General features: G+C 38.3%; 1 protein-coding gene and 1 long non-coding RNA gene across 2 annotated transcripts in view; one reads left to right on the top strand and one right to left on the bottom strand.

Moving 5' to 3' along the window:
• LOC141499707 (uncharacterized) overlaps positions 1 to 20456 on the bottom strand; it is a 98440-nt gene that overhangs the window by 77302 nt on the left and 682 nt on the right. The window lies entirely within an intron of this gene.
• The window catches only part of RNF216 (ring finger protein 216), a 221284-nt gene continuing 220889 nt past the window's right edge, over positions 20062 to 20456 (top strand). Inside the window, exon 1 of the mRNA XM_074202364.1 lies at positions 20062 to 20164. The gene's annotated coding sequence lies outside the window, so the exon portion shown is untranslated. The remainder of the gene's footprint in view (positions 20165 to 20456) is intronic.

Raw genomic sequence — 20456 nt, 5'->3', positions numbered from 1 at the left:
ATATAAGATTTGATGATTGTTGGTATAATTTTGTAAAAGTAGTTTTGTATCTTAAAAAGGCTAATAGTAATTCTGTGATAATCAAATATTATTTTTCAGTGATATCTAGATATTACTATTGTTATGTATTGTTTGTTAATCTTAAATTCAGAATATCTGTAGAAATATATGCAAGTGTTTAAGAATCAGTTTTTAAAAAAGATTCTGGAAGCAAAGGTGTAATAATGATCATGTTTTTTTGAACATAGATAACAAGTGAATATATTAACAGAAAAATTGTTCCTATAGAATCGGTTTCTATAAAATTGTGGTTATACATCCCTAATCTTTTGTTGTTTGAAATAAAAGCACTATGCAACATAAATAAATAATTTGAGATTTTTCTGTGAAAATATCTTACTGTTTCTAGTGTAAGATTATAATTGTTATTTAGTCCCTGTGAACTGAACTCACTTGAAGTTCTGATTATTTGGCGTTTGCTATTTAAGCTCTTATGGGACTATTAAATTGGCCTTTTGTTCTGTCTGACACTAGTTATGATTAGCAAAGGAAATACTGTTGGGCCTTTTGAAGCCAGAAAACCCAAAGGGCGCTTGAATATTACAGACAAGCTTATTGGGATAAGAGTTTGAAAGGCTGGCTTTTCAGTGTGGTCTGAGGTTGAACCCTTCCTGACTCAGTTTCCCAAATGTGAAATTAGGACAATGTCTCATTTAGCAGATTTAAAGTTTGGTTTAAGGCATTTGGTTACCCATATGACCTTGCTTGGAAACTGACATTTAAAATTATGTATAAATAAAGGAATGTTTTTCCTTTGATGTCCTGGACCTTTATGTAAATTTCTATAATCATGTCAGAAAATCAATATTAAAATCAGGTATAGAAGTTTTAAGTCATTTGGCCTACAGTTGTCTGTATTCTGATAGTGAGATAAGATAGTATTGTAAAGCCTTGGCATCTTTTATCAGTTATTTGTTCCTATGAGAATTCCTTTTAATGCCAAGGGGACAATGTAAGTAAAACAATAAGAAATTTTTGAACCATTTTAAGGAAAGAAATGTAAGTCAACTGAGTATATCAGCAGAAGCATAACCTATGGGTGTGTGTGTGTGTGTGTGTGTGTGTATTTGGTTTTTGCAAGGCAATGGAGTTAAGTGACCTGCCCAAGGTCACACAGCTAAGTAATTATTAAGCTTCTGAGGCTGTATTTGAACTCAGGTCCTCCCAACTCCAGGGTTGGTACTACATCCACTGGCCCACTTAGCTGTCCCCTTAAGCTATGGTATATTTAGAAATATTTTTAGAAAAATTTTTTTTTGTTAAGGATGTTTGAGTCATAATTTTGAAAATAGCAAAAGGTTAAAACTGTTTCATTTGTAAATCACTGGACACTTCTATGTTCTAGAATAATTATCACATGTATGTGTTACAAGCACAAATAAATCTGACAATTTTCAGTGAATTTACTTTTGTAGCAAAACATTTATGGAAGTTTATTTTGTTAAGTGGAATAGCATCCTTCAAATGGGGGGATAATAAAAATAATAATAATGCCAATTAGTTTCTATTTGTAACTGAATTTTAAGTGCATAATAACATAACAGTGGGCAAGTCAAAAAATAAATTGTTATGATTGAAAAAGCTCCATAAATTTCTTTTCTATTGATGAAAATATGGGTTTTGATCTGATCAAAATGTTATATTAAGAAATTCTTTTACCAGAAAAGAAGATCTCTACAAATCACTTGAACTGGAGAAAATTTTTTGGAACAGACTCTGAAGACACAGAAGAACTGTACCTGATGTAAAATCATCACTTGTACAAAAATATTCATGGCAGCCCTGTTTGTGGTGGCAAAGAATTGGAAATCAAGTAAATGTCCTTCAATAGGGGAATGGCTTAGCAAACTGTGGTACATGTATGTCATGGAACACTATTGTTCTATTGGAAACCAGGAGGGATGGGAATTCAGAAAAGCCTGGAAAGACTTGCATGAACAGATGCTGAGCAAGATGAGAAGAACCAGGAAACCATTGTACACATTAACAGTAACATGAGGGTGATGATCAGCCTTTATGGACAGACTCATTCCATCAGTGCAACAATCAGGGACAATTTGGGGTTGTCTGCAATGGAGAATACCATCTGTATCCAGAGAAAGAACTGTGGAGTTTGAACAAAGACCAAGGACTATTACCTTTAATTTAGGAAAAAAACTGATATTGTCTGATCTTGCTATCTCTTTTATTTTATGTTTCTTCCTTAAGGATATGATTTCTCTCTCTCATCACATTCAGTTTGGATCAATGTATAACATTGAAACAATGTAAGGATTGGCAAATTGTCTTCTGTGGGGGGTGGGGGGTGGGGAGAGGGAAGTAAGATTGGGGGAAAATTGTAAAACTCAAAATAAATAAAATCTTTAAAAAGAAAACAGTACCTGATGACTCCAGAAGAAATGGACCTGAATCTCTCCATATTTAGTATTTCTTAACTATATAATCTATATAAATCAAAAGGGGACTGCCTTCTTTGGATCTCTGTAAATTTTTTCTTTGACATTCTAATTATAATACCCATTTTTTATGTTACAGATCTTATTTTACCTGTCATATTTCTTGGAAAACCAAAGTCCCAAAATATATGTTATTTGCCCTCCAATGTGTCCATTATTTCCCTAAATTTTTATTTGATTGATCTACAAATGACACTTAGGTCATTTAGATCAAGATGGGGAAATGTATAAGTCTGATAGTCTCTAATTTTATATTTCTGATCAAAAATTGGTTTCTCAGTCTGATACTAATAATTACAAATCTGAATGTTGTCTCTCTGTGTGTAAAAATGTCAATCTGCCGTGTTAAGGCCTGTTTCCTACATCCTAAATGTTGACTTGGTCTGTGTCAATATTACCTAGTCAGCTTTGTAACAGTACCAATAAATTCCTTCTCCTGGGTCAACAAACCCCAAGATAAGAGATTTCTTGGATGAGGAGAGAGTAATCATGTGTCTATTTGTAAACAACCTAAATGGAATTCTTATCAATAGGAATTTGAAGCAAATATTATATGTCCTCTATATAAAATCTCATTGGTTACCTGATTTAATTTTATGATTCTTTGTCCTTTCTGTATAAAAATGCCCCCCAAATTTGTATCAGGCTTGGCATCTGAAAGGATGCCATCCACCCATGCATTCTTGGTAAGATCCTAGAGAATAAAACTTCATTTATAAAAGTTACATTTTTTATTTCATTTTTAGCCTAAGAAAATTACGATTAACAACCTATATCAGATTACTTGCTATCTTGAGAGGGGGAGAAAGGGGAAGGAGAAAGAAAAATTGAAACTCAAAATTTTACAAAAAAATGAATGTTGAAAATTATCTTTATGTATACTTGGAAAAAAAAAGAAAAAAATTCCAGGAGTCCATATTATTTACATAAAAAAAGAAAAAAGAAAATTTAAATGATTGACACAAAGATCGTGATTCAGGTTGCTCAGTAGCACAGGGGATAAATAACTGGCCCTTCAAGGTCAAGATGATCTAAGTTCTAAATCTGACCTCAGACCTTAGTAGCTGTATGACTCTGGGCAATTCACTTAACTCTGATTGCCTCAAAAAATAAAAATATGAAAACGATAGTAATGGTTAAAACGAAGATTTGAACTTAGGTCCCCAAATTCCAAGTCTATTAAAATAGTATTTTATAATTTTTTCTAAACAAATACCTTTCATATGAATATAAAATCAATGATCAGAAAAACTTCTTGTTTCAAAAGTGAGATATCATGTTATTTTTATACAGACCCTATATTTTTGTTTTGTGATTTAAGGCAACTACTAAAATAAGGTTGGGGCATTAATTTTAATGTAATTTTTATTTTAGAGCATGATATGTATAATTATATGTCATAAGAGGACTTTTAAGCATTCAGCTAATAATTCAATAAACAATTATTGAGTTCCCAGTACAAGGTACTAGACTAGGGGCTAAAATAACAAAGAAATAAAAACAAAACCAATTCTTTCAATTCTTTTCTCTAAAGAATTACCCAGAGATTCTATTAGGAGGCATAAACCCCATAGAGATAGGTTAAAAATGCACCAAGATATTTATAGAAATACTTTTTGTGGTTGAAAATGAGGTAGATGCCTCCTGATTGGGGAATGACTAAATAAATTGTGTTATATAAATGTAATGGAATACTACATGATGATGTAATGATGAAAATGAACAAACAGAAAGATTTACATGAATTGTTGTAGAATGAAATAAGTAGAGCCACAACAACAATATATATGATGACTACCACAATGCAAATGGAAAAAACAAGTCACAAAACAACAAAAACAAATGCCACAAAATTATAAAGAACAAAGTTGACTCAAAAGAAGAGAGATGAGGGACAGCTAGGTGATATAGTGGATAGAGCACTGACCTGGAGTCAGGAAGATCTGAGTTAAAATCCAGACTCAGACTCTTAATACTTACTAGCTATGTGACCCTGTACAAGTCACTTAACCCCATGGTCCCACAAAAAACAAAAACAAAAAAAGAAGGGTAATGAGAAAATAGTTCCCACCACTCATTTGCAGAGTTGTAAGGTCTCCATTTATGAAAAATTTCAGATTTTTCCCATGAACTGATCAGTTTTTTGGTCTTTTGTCTTTTACTGCTTTTTTCTCTTCATTCTCCTTATTATTTAAAAATATTTTTTTTTACTTATCTGGAATTAGGAGAAGGGACAAAGGAAAAAATTTAGCTAATATATAAACAAAAGATATTGATACATTTTTAACAAGAGCTCACATTTTGCTAGAGACATACATCTACCCAGCAAAGTAAATACAAAGTTATCATAAATTACTTAAAATGAGAAATATCACTAAAAACTAAGATTAAGTAAGGCTATCCATAGAAAATAATAGCCAAACTGAGTTGGGAAAGAGATTTTTCAAGGAAAGGGTAAAGAAGGAGAGCCTTTCAAATATGGTTTAAAACCTAGGAAAAGTACTACGAAAAGAAAAGTTGCCCCATCTTCAAGAATTGATGATTCAGTAATTACTGACAATAATTCGGAGGTAATAGTCTTTAGCATAACTGAGCATAATTGTTCTGACAGGTCCCAATAACTTGTGTTAACTTTCTGTATACATTTAAAGATTTTAGTTTTGAGATCCTATATTCTCAAGAAGAAGTGGGCTCATCATGAAGAAAAAGTGAGGGATGAGAAGTAGATAATAGTACTCTTTTGGTACTCTCTTGAAGTCAGGAGAGACTGAGGAAAATCAAAAACAATTTAGGTAATTTTCCTGTGATGAATTTATGGGAGAAAATGGACAAATAGTTGCCAGGCATGGGTGAGCTACAATCTAAATCTTGGAGGGAGCTTACAAAACTGTTGAAATTACAGAACCATCTGAATATTTATTGATGGTTCTTTAAAACATTTTTCTTTCTAAATACATTTCTCCACTTTCCCCTAACAAACAGTTTTTTATATCAAAGACTTTAAAAAAGGGAAAAAAGCAATTTGTCAAAACTGACAAATCAACTCATCAGCTGTCTGAAAGTATATGCAATATTTTATTCTCATGATCACCTCACTCCCTTTATAAAGAAGAAAGGAGGGGCAGCTAGGTGGTTCAGTGGATAGAGCACCAGCCCTGGAGTCAGGAGTACCTGAGTTCAAATCCAGCCTCAGACACTTAATAATTACTTAGCTACCTAGCTGTGTGGCCTTAGGCAAGCCACTTAACCCCATTGCTTTGGAAAAAAACTAAAAAAAAAAAAGAAGAAGAAAGGAGATGAAATTTATGATCTCTTCTCCAATGCCCAGCTTGGTCATTAAAATTAGATAGCATATGATTTTGTTGCAAAACAGAATTTAAAAAAATAAATTCAAAATCTAAACTTCCCTAGGAAAAGGATCATGCAATTATTAATCTTTGTATTATCAGTGTTTCTTACACAAAGAAGGTTAATAAGTGTTCTTTGAATTAAACAAATATATGGTGGGCCATGTGGTTTCAATCCTAATGGACTTGGAGACATTAATTTTTCATCCTTTGAAAAATTATTTAATTTTTCATTTATTTTTAACCGTCTTTAAACATTTTTTGAATACCAAATTTTCTCCCTCCCTTTAGTTCCTCTTCCACACAATGAGAAAGCCACCAATACGTTATCAATTATACATGTGAATTATGCAAAATATATTTCCATAATAGCCATATCACCAAAAAAACCCAAGAAAAAACAAACTGAGAAAATTATACTATAAACTATAATCAGAGTTCATCAGTTCTCTCTCTGGAGGTAGATAGCATTTTTGATCATGAGTACTTTGAAATTATCTTGGATCATAGTACTGATCAGAATAACTAAGTCTTTCACAACTGATCATCATTTTAATACTGCTGCCACTGTATACAATGATCTGGTTCTGCACACTTCACTTCATATAGGTCTTCTTATGTTTTCCAACATTTCTTATAGCACACCAGTACCCCATCACAATCATATGCTACAGCATGTTCAACCATTCCTTAACTGATGGGCACCCCCTTGATTTCCAAGTCTTTGATGCCACAAAAAGAGTTTAAATACTTTTGTATCTAGATCTTTTTCCTTTTTCTTTGATATCTTTGGAGGACAAACATGATTGGTACTGCTGCATCAGAGGGTTTGCAGTTTGGACATAGTTCCAAATTGTTCTCCTGAATGACTGAACCAGTTCACAACTCATGAACAAATAATCAGCATATCTATTTTTCCCTCATCCCTTACAGAATTTGTCATTTGTTAGGTGTGAGATGGTATCTCAGTTTTAATTTGCATTTCTCTAATCAATAGTGATTTAGACCATTTTTTCATAACTATAGATAGCTTTGATTTCCTCTGAAAACTGCCTCTTCATATCTTTTGACAATGTATCAATTGGGGAATGACTCACTTTTAGAAATCTGTCTCAGTTCTCATATATATTTGAGAAAAGAGGCCTGTAATAGAGATATTTGCCCTAAATTTTTTGATATTATTTTATTCTCTATAGTACCTTTAATTTCTGAAGTATTTTTGATTTTACTCTGAGATCATGATTGCTACTTCTGTATCTCTTTTTTTTAACTTCAGCTTGAAGCATAATGGATTCTGCTCTCTCCTTATTTTAATTCTCTCTGTTGTCTTTCTGTTTCAGGTGGGTTTCTTGTAAACAACATTATTGTTAGATTTTTGTTTCTAATCCATTTTGCTACACACTTTGACTTTATGATTTCATTCCATTCACATTATGATTACTAACGGTATATTTCCCTCCATCCTATTTTATGGTTCCATCTCTCTGTCTCTGTTTTTCTCCCCCGCCCCCATCTTTCTCTCTCTTTGCCCTTTCTCAAAAGTCCTCAAAAAGTTTTGCTTTTGACCACTGCCTCCCCTTATCTGTCCTCCTTTTTAATCTGTTCTGCTCATTTCTCTCATCCAGCTTCTCCTCCTGCTGTGGAGGGGTTCCTGTTGTGGAAGATAGATTTATATACCCAATTGAATGTATCTATATATTCTTCCCACTTTGAACCAAATTCAAAGAGAGTGTGAAGTATTACCTGCCACTTTCCTCATTTCCCCTTTGCTGTAAAACTTTCCTGAGAGCCTCTTTTATGTGAGATAATTTCCCCTATTCTATCTCTCCTTTCCCCCTTTCCATAGTAAATCCCTTTCTCACCCTTTATTTTTTTTTTGAGATCATTCCAACATATTTTACTCACATCCATGCTCTCTGTCTATGTAGAAGGCTTCTAACTTTCCTAATAATGATCAAGTTGTTAGGAATTATAGGTTATCATTTTCTCTTATAGAAATGGAAAGTTTAACTTTATTGAATTCCTTATGATTTCTCTACATTTTAATATTTCTCTTGAGTCTTTTGTTTGAATATCACATTTCCATTCAGCTCTGGTATTTTCATCAGGAATGTTTGAAATTTCTCTATTTCATTAAATATTCATTTTCCCCCTGAAGGATTATTCTCAGTTTTGCTGGGTAGATTATTCTTGTTTATAATCCTAGCTTCTTTGCATTCTACAATATCATATTCCAAGCCCTCTATTCTGTAATATGGAAGCTGCTAAATTGTGTGGGATCCTGACTTATGTTTCCATGATATTTGAATTGTTTCTTTCTGGTTGCTTGCAATATTTTCTCCTGGACATGAAAGCTCTGTAATTTACCTGTAATATTTCTGGAAGTTTTCATTTTGGGATCTCTGATCATTTGGTGATCAATAGATTTCTTTCAATTTCTATTTTACTCTCTGGATCTAAGATATCAGAGCAATTTTTCTTAATGATTGTTTGAAATAGTTTCTTTCTTTGATCATGACTTTCATATAGTCCAATAATTTTTAAATGATCTCTCAATCTATTTTCTAGGTCAGTTCTTTCTGATGAACTATTTCACATTTTCTTCTTTTTTTTTTACTCTTTTGACTGTTTTGTAATATTTCATGGAATCACTAGCTTCTAGTTGCTCAGTTCTAATTTTTAAGAAGTTTTCTTGTGAGATTTTATACCTCTTTTTTCATTTGACCTATTCTGTTTTTAATGCATTCTTTTATTCAGCAAACATTTTTGCCTCTTTTGCTATTAAACTAATTCTGTTTTTAGATTTTCATTTTAATTCTTTTTTTTTTTAGGTCTTAAAGCTACGAAGTGCCTGGGACCAGATTTCAACTGAGGTCCTCCTGACTCTGAGGCTAATGTTCTATCCATTGCACTGCCTAGCTGTCCTTGGTATTTTCTTCAGTATTTTGGGGGGGTCTCTTTTATCAAGTTATTCATTTTCTTTTCATGATTTTCTGACTTCATTCTGTTTTCTTTTCCTAAGTTTTCACCTACCACTCATCTCTTTCTTACATCTTAATTCTTGTTTGGCTTGTGCTCAATTAGCATTTTTCTTTGAGGCTTTGGTTGAAGCCCTTTTCTCAAGAGTTGTCTTCTCTGTGTCTTGGTATTCCCTGCCATTGAAGTAGTCTTTTAGTGGACAAGTTATTTTTTCCTTGTCCTTTTTCCAGTCTATTTCTTGAATTTGAACTTTATGCTGAAGCTGGGCTCTGCTCAGCTGGGTAGCACTATCTGTTTCAGAATTTTTTGTACTGTGTTTTCTGCAAAAATTTGGTGCTTCTGGGGATCTGGGGAGAGCAGTGACCACTGCTCTCCTGGTCTGCCCTCAGGTCTTTACTTGCTCTTACACTGCAAGCACGAGTCCTCTTCTTGGTTTTAGATCTGTGCGTTGATGCTGCTGCTATCACAACTGCCTCTAAGGTTCCCAACTTGTATTTTCTATGACTCACTGTGTTTCATCTTTTGTATGGAGGTAGCTGGGCAACATAGTGAATTGATTGTGGAGTAGGAGTCAGGAAACCCAAGTTCAAATCCTCAGACACTTAGTTGTGGAACTCTGGGAAAGTCTTAACCTCTCTCTGCCTTGGTATTCTCAACAGTAAAAATGGAGATAACAATAGAACTTCCCTCCCAGGGGGGGTTGTGAAGATCAGATGAAATAATATTTGTAGAATACTTAGCATAGGTTAGCACAAACATAGACAAGGAACACATCCTTGTTTCCTTCTTGGGATTCTCTTTTTTTCTTCTTTGCCTTTGTTATAAAGCATGGTATATAGGAAGAGGAGAAGGAGAAGAAATTTAAGTGTAATAAAATCAAAAGATATCAATAAAAATTATTTTATAGAAAATTCTGTAGAAGAGTATTGAGACAATGTGGCTAATATGGAAATATCTTAAGGCATTTGTACATAGAGAATCTAAATCAGATTATTCACTCACATGGGGAAGGGGGAGGGAAGGGAAGGAGGGAGGAAAATGTGGAACTTAAAAGCTTACAAAAAGATGAATGTTGAAAACTATCTTTGCATGTAATTTGGAAAATAAAATTCATAAAAAAAGAGTAGTGAAAACTCTAAACCCAGGAGTCAGGGGTCCTGATTTCTTTTTTTTTTTTAAGTTGTTTTTTTTTTTTACAAGACGTGGAGTTAAGTGGCTTGCCCAAGGCACACAGCTAGGTAATTATTAAGTGTCTGAGGCCGGATTTGAACTCAGGTACTTCTGACTCCAGGACCAGTGCTCTATCCACTGTGCCACCTAGCTGCCCCCAAAGGGTCCTGATTTCTAACAGAAGATTAATCATGAATTTGTTGCACGATGTTAGACAATTCCTGTCCCTTTTCTCTGACCTCAGGATATGGTTTACCTGAGATTTGCAGGAAAAACAAAATTAACCAAATTCTATAATTGAATTATGAGACTTTGTCAGTTATTGGAAAGCTAGGTGACGTAGTAGGTAAGAGTACCAGACCAGGGGTCAGGATGACATCTTCAGGAGTTCAAGACCCTAGGGAAGTCACTTAACTCTTTTTGTCTCAATTTCCTCATCTGTAAAATGATCTGGAGAAGGAAATGGCAAATTGCTCTAACATCTTTTCTGAGAAAACCCCAAATGGGATCACAGGGGGGTCAAGCATAATTGAAAATGACTGAACAATAAGAGCCTAATCTCCTAATCCTCATTGCCTTGGCCAATTTGCAACATAGACAGTGAAGTAGTATAGTTTTATTTGGTGTCCAATTTAATTAGAAATAGGGCCATCAAATTGTATATTAGGATCCAGAAATCAATATGTTAACATTTTCTATGTTTTATTGTATTTAATTTCTTTTGTTAAATATTTCTCAAATACGTTTTCATCTGGTTCAGATCAAACAGGGCCCCTTGCAACATAATTGACACCTCTCATCTTAGAACAGAAGAATGTTTTCCTGCCTTTGATACTTTCAGTTCCATTTGACTTAGAAGCATTTTAAAAGTAACTACTGAATACCAAACATTGTGCCAAGTACTCGAATTTCTAAAGAAAAAGTCAAATGTTCCCTGCCCTAAGAAAACAGGAAAGACTTCATGAAAGAAATTGACATTTGAACTGAACCTTGAGTAGAACTAGAGTTCATAGGTGAAATCAGGGGTGGAGGAAGAAGACAATGAATTCTAGCCAAGTGATAAACCTAGTACAAAGGCAAATAAGTGAGAAATTTGGGGTCCAGTATGAAGGGAATAAACAAGTAGTTCAGTTTGGGGAAAATGTAGAACAAATAGCTAGGTGATACAATGGTTAGAGGCCGGAGTCTAGACTCAGGAAGACATGAGTTCAAATTCAGCCTCAGACACTATGTGACCTTGGACAAGTCACTTCACCTCCGTTTGCCTTAATCCACTGGAAAAGGAAATAGCAAATCACTTTAATACCTTTACCAAGAAAACCTCATGGACAATATGGTTCACAGGGGTCACAAAGACTCAGACATGATGGAAAAACAAAGTGCAGGAGTAACAAACTCAAACAGAAATATGAGCCATTAATTTAAGGATCCCTGTGGGCTGTATATTGCTATAGTTTTAAAATGTAATAATATCTATGTTTTATTGTATTTTTATTTATTTTTGTTAAATATTTCCCAGTTACATTTTAATTTGGTTCCAGAATACTCCAGGCCCTCCCAGTCTCATGTTTGTTGAAGAATTCATGAGAAGACATAATATGCAAAGTTTGGAAAGACAGCTTGGAGTCAGACAGTCTTCCAAACTCTTTAGTCATCTTCTCTATCATCACCAACTACCTTGCCATGGACTCCAGATACTTGACTGGTGACAGCCTCTCCTGGCTGTTATTCCAGAAAAGCCTCAATATACTTCATTACTTCATTCTGTTATGCAGCTTTCCCACTATGTCTCTTTTCCCTAATACCTCCCTCTCACCAAATTGACACAGTTGAATAGAATGTACCAGTTTACTCCCCTTGACCCCATTTACTTTTCCTTGACTTTCTGGTTCCTGATTCTCCTCTCAGTGCTTTCCTCCTCACATTAAAAGGAAAATTCCTTTAGGGCAGGATTGTCTTTCTTTTGAAGTTGCATCTTTGGTGCCTAGGACCTGGCTTAGTCCCTAGTAAGTTCTCAATGCATACTTTTAAAATTCATTCATTTAGGGGTGGCTAGGTGGCGCAGTGGATACAGCACCAACCCTGGAGTCAAAACTGACCTCAGACACTTAATAATGACCTAGCTGTGTGGCCTTGGGCAAGCCACTTAACCCCATTTGTCTTTCAAAAAATTAAAAAAGCTAAAAACTAAAAAAAAAAAACACTAAAAAAAAATTCATTTATCCTAGAGGCCATATGATACCATTATAGAACAGAATGGAATAAAAATAGAAGTTTCTTAAAAAAAAATCAGTCATGCAGTTGTATGGATTTCAGACTGGAGAACCAAGAGATTATCACTAAGAAATGAATAAATCATAGCCCCAGCTCCTTCACTAAATCCAGATGCTAAGAATCTCTTTTCCCCCCATTTTTGAGATAAATTCTCCTATGTATACAGATTGTAACCCAAAAAAACTAAAAAAAAAAGAGTTATACATGTACAATTGTGTTTAACATATTCCCATCCTATATCTTTTTTTTTGGCAATGGGGTTAAGTGACTTGCCCAAGGCCACACAGCTAGGTCATTATTAAGTGTCTGAGGATGGATTTGAACCCAGATCCTCGACTCCAGGGCTAGTACTCCATCCACTGTGCCACCTAGCTGTCACCTATATCTCTCTTTATGCGACTTATCCCCTGCTGGCTTGCAGCCTTTCTTTCCTGCTCATCTGGCATGAGCCCACTGACTTTATTCTCTTTCTTAGCTTCTGTGAGGGGGTAATAAACCTTTTTTAATATCTCAGTACCTCTGGGTTAAGATCTTTGATCTTGATCTTTCTGTGAATTCACACATTCTCAAACCCTAAACTAGACTATCCCTACATTGTTTCCTTCATCAATATAGATAGATGACCTTGGAATCAGTAAAATAAATTTAAATCCTGCTTTTGACATACAACTATGTGACTCAGTAAATCAATCAAGTCCCAGTCTAATATTTTGAAGTGTACTCAATCAAAATTTCCTTCTCTTTTCCCATTTGAATTGTGGTAGTCAGCCTATCCTGGGCAGCTAGGTAGGCCCTGGAGTCAGGGGGATCTGAGTTCAAATTCAACCTTACTAGCTGTGTTGACCTTAATCCTGATTGCTTTGCATCCAGGGCCATCTCCAGTTGTCCTGATCTATATCTGGCCACTGAACCCAGATGACCCTGGAAGAGAAAGTGAGACTGGTAACTTAGTACAGTATCCTCTCACTCAAATACAATTCACCTGCTTGTCACAGAATGAAGGACAAACATCAACATCTTGTATCAAAATCCTAGGTCATTCTTGCTCCTTTCTCAGGAAGTTCACTATCTAGTTTACTCTTTTTCCTCTCCTCCCCAACTGCTGTCCTTAAACTAGGGACTTAAAAATCCACTTAGATGTTCTCTTTTTTTTTTTTTTAGGTTTTTTTTGCAAGGCAAACGGGGTTAAGTGGCTTGCCCAAGGCCACACAGCTAGATAATTATTAAGTGTCTGAGACCGGATTTGAATCCAGGTACTCCTGACTCCAGGGCCAGTGCTTTATCCACTACGCCACCTAGCTGCCCCAAAAGGCAATTTTCTATGGGTTTTCTCTCTCTCTCTCTCTCTCTCTCTCTCTCTCTCTCTCTCTCTCTCTCTCATGCAATTGGGATTAAGTGACTTGTCCAGAGTCATAACAATTAATAAGTATCTGAGACTGAATTTGAACTCAGGTCCTACTGATACTGGGGCCAATATTCTATCCACCTCTCTGGGTTTTCTTGATTCCCATCTGCCTGAATATTATTTCTCAGTTTCCTTTCATCAACCATCTCATCACAGCTTTAGGAGCTGTGGTCGCTCCCCAAGGTTCTGACCTGGGTCCTCTTCTCTAGCTATACTCTCTTAGTAACACCATTAGCTCTCATAGATAAACCTATCACCTCTGGATGACTTCCAGATCTGTTCAGCCCTAGTGTCTCCCCTGAGCTTTAGCTCCAGATGACCAATTACATGTTTTGTAACCTGGATCTTAAACTCAAGGAGTACATAAATCATTATTTTTCTTCTAAATCCTTGCCTTTTACAAACTTCCCTATTTATTTACACTGAGGTCACCATCATTCTTCCACCTTCCCACATTCATAAACTTGGCCTTATCCTTCCCTCCTCTATTTCTTCATCCTATGGGTTGCTATATCATTTTGTTGCTATCTGCATAATAGATCTCCTGACTCTTTCTCTCCATTTTCACAGCTATCACCTTAGATCTGTATTATCTCTTACCTAAATGATCATAACAGCCTCTTCTTTCTTTTAGCATCTGAAAGTCCTATGCAATCTGGCTATCTTTCGAACCTCACAGGAGATTACTTTCCCCCACTGCCTTCTCTGTTCTTAACCAACCCACTCCATTTCCCATTGCTTGGAATATAATTGCCATATTACCTCTGCCTAATAAGACCCTCTCTTTTTTTTTAAGATTTTTGCAAGGATATGGGGTTAAGTGACTTGCCCAAGGTCACACAGCTAGGTAATTAGTAAGTGTTTGAGGCTGGGTTTGAACTCAGGTCCTCCTGACTCCAAGGCTGCTGCTCTATTCACTGTGCCACCTAGCCACTCCCAGGACCCTGTCTTTCTTTAAGAGACATCTCAAGCATCATTTTCTGCAGGGAAGCCTTTCCTTATCTCCCACACTCCCCCCCCACCCAACTGTTAGTACTCTTTCTCTAAAACTATCTTGAATAATTTTATATATATATATATATATATATATATATATATATATATATATATATATATATATATATATGATGAGATTTACCTTTTTTATTTGCTTTTTACCTCCCCCATTAGAACATAAGCCCTTTTGGAGTAGGAATTTTCTTATTCTTTGTTCTTAGATCTCCAACACTTATCTGGTACCATAGTAGGTGCTCATTAAATACTTGATTGACTGTAAATTAGAGGGGTGGAAATTCACTCACTGGGAGTTCCTCTGACTGGAATCACAGGTCAGGGCCACCCCACCCCTCCAATCTCTCTCTCTTTCTCCTCCCCTCTTTCTCTTCCACAATGTATCTATCAGGTATTGTGCTAGGCTCTGGCAACAGACCCAACCCTGACATAGTTTCATCCAGAGCTGTGTACAGAGAGCGAGACCTAGCTCCTTCAGCTCCTGCTGAAGCTGCATTAGCTGGAGACTCTCGGTGGGATGAGTTCCTCCCGCTTCTTATGGTCTCTCTGGGAAGGAGCATTCTGGGGTTCATTGTCTCTTCCAACGCCAGCCTTCTGTGGCTCTGTGACTATCTTAAATCTCAAGAGCAGAATGGCTTCCAAAGACAAGTGGAAGGAGACCAGGGCCTAGCTGGAGCCTCCAGCGGTGATGCTCCCTCCTCCTCCCCTGTGGAAAGTTGATCTCAGAGCCCCACCTACTGGATACATTATTTCCCTGGCCTCAAGACAAGGCCTCTGAATCCGCAAAGGATGGAGACTATGACTAGGCCCCACTTGAAACAAGCCCCATACACCAAGGCTTATAGAAGGAGATCAATTAGTATCTGATTGTCTCTGTGTGTTTGCACTGGAACTCTTACACTGATTGACTTCTCCCTCCTCCAGGCCTTAACAGTCTCAGGGACCAAGGCCTGAGATTTGGCAATGATAGGCCATGAAACACAATTATTTTCTCAATTCTGGAGTTACTTTTTTCCTTCTCCTTTACAGACATTATTTGTTCTTAGGTTTAGACACATACTATTCATCACACTAAGGAAAGTTTCATTTATATCAATGATTTCTAGAATTTTTTTGTCAAAAACTTTCCATCTATTGATATAACTACATAATTTTATTATTTATATTAACATGGTTAATTGTGTTTATAGTCTTTATTATGTTGAACCAACAATGCATTCTTGATATAACTCTAACCTGGTCATAATATATAATCTGTCTAAAATGTTGCATGGATTTGATTCTTCTTTCACAACAATCTATGTTTGGCATAATTATACATGTAGAGCCTTTATTAGACTGCTTTCTGTCAAGGGGAGGGAGAGAGGAAGGGAGGGAGGGAGAAAAATGGAAAACTCAAAAATCTTACCAAAAAAAATGATTAGTGAGAACTATTGTTGCATGTTGTTGGAAAAACAAATAAATAAAAAATAAAAAAATAAAATGTTGCTGTGGATTACTTAATAATATATTTAAAATTTTTCTGTTAATGTTCATTAGGAACATTGGTCTATTTTTCACCTGGTTTGAGTATCAAGATGATAATTGTATTGTAGAAAGAAATTGGAAACATATCAATATTTCAAATTTAAGTAGTATTGAAATTGTTCTTTTAATGCTTGTTATAATTCAGTCATAAATCCATTAGACCCTGAAGTTTTTTCCTTTGGAGTTCACTTATGACTCATTCAATTTTTCCAATACTTTTCAATATTTCTGATGTTTAATTAATCTGTTTCTTTTATTAGTTTTGAGTAGTTTATATTTTTGAAAGCATTCTGTTTGATAGCATAATAATTAGGTTCAATAGTTATAAATTCTCCCTTTTTATTTTTGATATAATTTGTTTTTCCTCTCTTTTTAAAAACCTAGGTTGGTAAAATGTTTATCTTTTTATTAATTTTTAAAAATAGCTCCTATATTATTTATTAATTTAATGTTCTTTTTTGCTTTTAACTTTATTAAATTCTTCATTTTCATAATTTTATTCTGTTATTTAGTTGGAATTTTTTTCCTTGTGTTGGATATTTGTATCAATGCTTGCCCTGTTGTTTAGCTTCTACTTATGGAAAAGGCAGTTATGAAAACTCAGCAGAGAGATGAATAGACTTAATTTCATTTTACAGATGGTAACCAAAATGAAAGAGAGAGAGAGGAGAGAGGATGTGAGTGAGAGAGAGTGAGAGAGAGAGAGAGAGAGAGAGAAAGTGATCCATGCCCATCTTTCATTAAACAGGATGGCCTCAAGTCCTATAATATTATCACTCACTTGACATTTAATCATATATTGTCATTTATTATTATTATTTAACCTTTTTATGAGAATAAAGTTTGTCTTTACAATTTGGTAGGGACCCAGTTTTTTTTTAACTTCCTAACATCCCCCACAACTGTGATATCTATATTTTCTGTTTTGAAAGTTGAAACATGATCTAACAATAGGTGATAATGTTTGTTCTTTGTTCTTTTTTTTTTTTTTTTTTTTTTGCAAGGCAGTGGGCTTAAGTGGCTTGTCCAGGACCACACAGCTAGGTAATTATTAAGTGTCTGAGGCTGGATTTGAGCTGGTGCTCTATCCACTGTGTCACCTAGCCACCCCTGTTCTTTGTTCTTGAAGAAGACCATGACATCAGGGAGGTGATGCCATGACAAGCACATGAATTGCATTTGAGTGAGGGGCTTCTGTGGTCCAGTGACCACATGTTCTAGCTATCCTATCCTTTTTCTTAAAGTTCTATAAATCATTTTGTTTTCTTGAAATTAGTACTAGCCTGAAAAATCTTGGAGGTATCTGTCATTTCAAGTATATCTCCTGTTACAGTTCTGAGGTCAAAATCATACAATAAAGTTTTGCAGTTCTAAGTCATAAATTTAAGGGTTTTTTTAATCTGAAAAATGGCATAATTGGGGTGTGATTATGAGAGAAAATGACCTCAGATAACCTAGAAAAAAGCATAGTGTATCTACTGTAATCCACACTGTTAAAAGAGTCCTCTCTGCCCCAAGAACTTAACCTTGTAGGAAATTCCCTGTCATCTCTATCTTGAACTAAGATAAGGGAAGGAACCTAGCATTATCTGCCTTTCTCTCTCTCTCTCTTTCTCTGTGTTTAGATCTTGGTCTGAATAGAACCACTTCTACACCATCTGGTCCATATTGATACTACTTTAGTCACCTCCCCTTCTAAAGACCAGAGACCAGATCTACTATATTAAAGTCTGCATATCTGCCTGACTCTTAAAGCCCTCTACAATATGGTTGCTTCCTATCTATTACCAACATATCTGCCAAGAGAACACTTTGAACATGTTTTTGCTTCACATCTGTCATTTCATTGATGGAGGAGATTCCTAGTGAGGGAACTCCCTTTGCCAGTAAAGATTAGTCTCTGTTTTACAATTTAAACTATCTTAGGATGTGACCTGAGACCTGAGAGATATGAAGTGACTTGTCCCATAAAATGTCTATGGTGGTACTTGAATCCAGGCCTTCCTGGATCCCATGTCACTGTTATGCTGGTGGTACTTGAATCCACGCCTTCATCACTGGTACATGGGTGGTACTTAAATCCAGGCCTTTGTCACTGGTACATGGGTGGTACTTGAATCCAGGCCTTTGTCACTGGTACACGGGTGGTACTTGAATCCAGGCCTTCCTGGACCCCACGTCACTGGTACGCTGGTAGTACTTGAATCCAGGCCTTTGTCACTGGTACACGGGTGGTACTTGAATCCAGGCCTTCCTGGACCCCACATCACTGGTACACAGGTGGTACTTGCATCCGGGCCTTTGTCACTGGTACACGGTTGGTACTTGCATCCGGGCCTTCGTCACTGGTACATGGGTGGTACTTGCATCCGGGCCTTCGTCACTGGTACACGGGTGGTACTTGAATCCAAGCCTTCCTGGACCCCAAGTCACTGGTACGCTGGTAGTACTTGAATCCAGGCCTTCATCACTGGTACGCGGGTGGTACTTGCATCCGGGCCTTCGTCACTGGTACACGGGTGGTACTTGAATCCAGCCCTTCCTGGACCCCACGTCACTGGTACGCTGGTAGTACTTGAATCCAGGCCTTCGTCACTGGTACACGGGTGGTACTTGCATCCGGGCCTTCGTCACTGGTACACGGTTGGTACTTGCATCCGGGCCTTCGTCACTGGTACACGGTTGGTACTTGCATCCGGGCCTTCGTCACTGGTACACGGTTGGTACTTGCATCCGGGCCTTCGTCACTGGTACATGGGTGGTACTTGCATCCGGGCCTTCGTCACTGGTACACGGTTGGTACTTGCATCCGGGCCTTCGTCACTGGTACGCGGGTGGTACTTGCATCCGGGCCTTCGTCACTGGTACGCGGGTGGTACTTGCATCCGGGCCTTCGTCACTGGTACGCGGGTGGTACTTGCATCCGGGCCTTCGTCACTGGTACGCGGTTGGTACTTGCATCCGGGCCTTCGTCACTGGTACGCGGTTGGTACTTGCATCCGGGCCTTCGTCACTGGTACGCGGGTGGTACTTGCATCCGGGCCTTCGTCACTGGTACGCGGGTGGTACTTGCATCCGGGCCTTCGTCACTGGTACACAGTTGGTACTTGCATCCGGGCCTTCGTCACTGGTACGCGGGTGGTACTTGCATCCGGGCCTTCGTCACTGGTACGCGGGTGGTACTTGCATCCGGGCCTTCGTCACTGGTACGCGGGTGGTACTTGCATCCGGGCCTTCGTCACTGGTACGCGGGTGGTACTTGCATCCGGGCCTTCGTCACTGGTACGCGGGTGGTACTTGCATCCGGGCCTTCCTGGACTCCAGGTCCCTGGTACCCGAGGTACCACCTGGCCCAAGAGGGAATGGATCTTGGTTTCACTGGTGTAGAGATGGAATAACCCATCCACGCCCGGGGATCCAGTGTTTCCGCAGCGGGGCTTTTATTCTGGGCTTCCCGGGCATGGCCGCTGTTGAATGACTGAGGCCGAGCTTATAGGCTCTCGGGGAAACTCCATCGTTTTATGATCGAGGAAACTGAGGCATAGAGAAGGGTCGGGAGTGGCTGGGTGGGTGGCCCCGGGGGAGGGGGAGCGGGTGGCCGGCTGCTTCCAGCACCCCAAGCCTGGCCCTTCTGGCACTTTCCTTCAGTCCTCCGGCCGGGAGGCGGAGTCTACACTCGTGGGGAGGGGAGGGGTGATGGGGGAGCCTCTCTCTGGCCTGGCCCTTGAGCCCCCTCCCTCCCCTCCCCCCGCGGTGCTCTATGGTCCTTCCTGTCCCCAGTCATTAGGGGGCGCTGCGCGCAGGCGCAAGAGGACGACGCTCCGGGGCCGGAAGGAACGCGGCGCTGCTTTTTGCTGAATGAAGTGGCGGCGGCGGCGGCGGCGGCGGCGGCGGCGCCTGAGCCTGGGGTCGGTGCGGAGCCGGCGCGCCCCGCGGTGAGTGCCCGATGGCGGGGAGGGGGCCGCACCTGAGGCCGCCGCCCCGGCAGCTGGCGGGGACGGCGGCCGCGGGGCCGGCGGCGATTCCCCGGCGGCGCCGGCGCCTCCATCGAGCCCCCCGAGCCGTGTGAGGGGACGGGGGGGGGCGGGGGGCGGCTCTGCCGGCGGACCCACTGCCTGGGGGACGGGGGCGCCTGGGTGGGGGAGGGGACCGGGAAGAGGACGGACCGGAACGGACGTCTCGGGGACGGACCGAGGCCTAATCGTGGGCTCCGGGGGAGGCGGCGGC

The sequence above is a fragment of the Macrotis lagotis genome, chromosome X (assembly GCF_037893015.1).
Source record: "Macrotis lagotis isolate mMagLag1 chromosome X, bilby.v1.9.chrom.fasta, whole genome shotgun sequence".
NCBI lineage: Eukaryota > Metazoa > Chordata > Mammalia > Peramelemorphia > Peramelidae > Macrotis > Macrotis lagotis.
The sequence above is the reverse complement of the archived record's forward strand: the minus strand, read 5'-3'. Positions and strand labels throughout refer to the sequence as shown.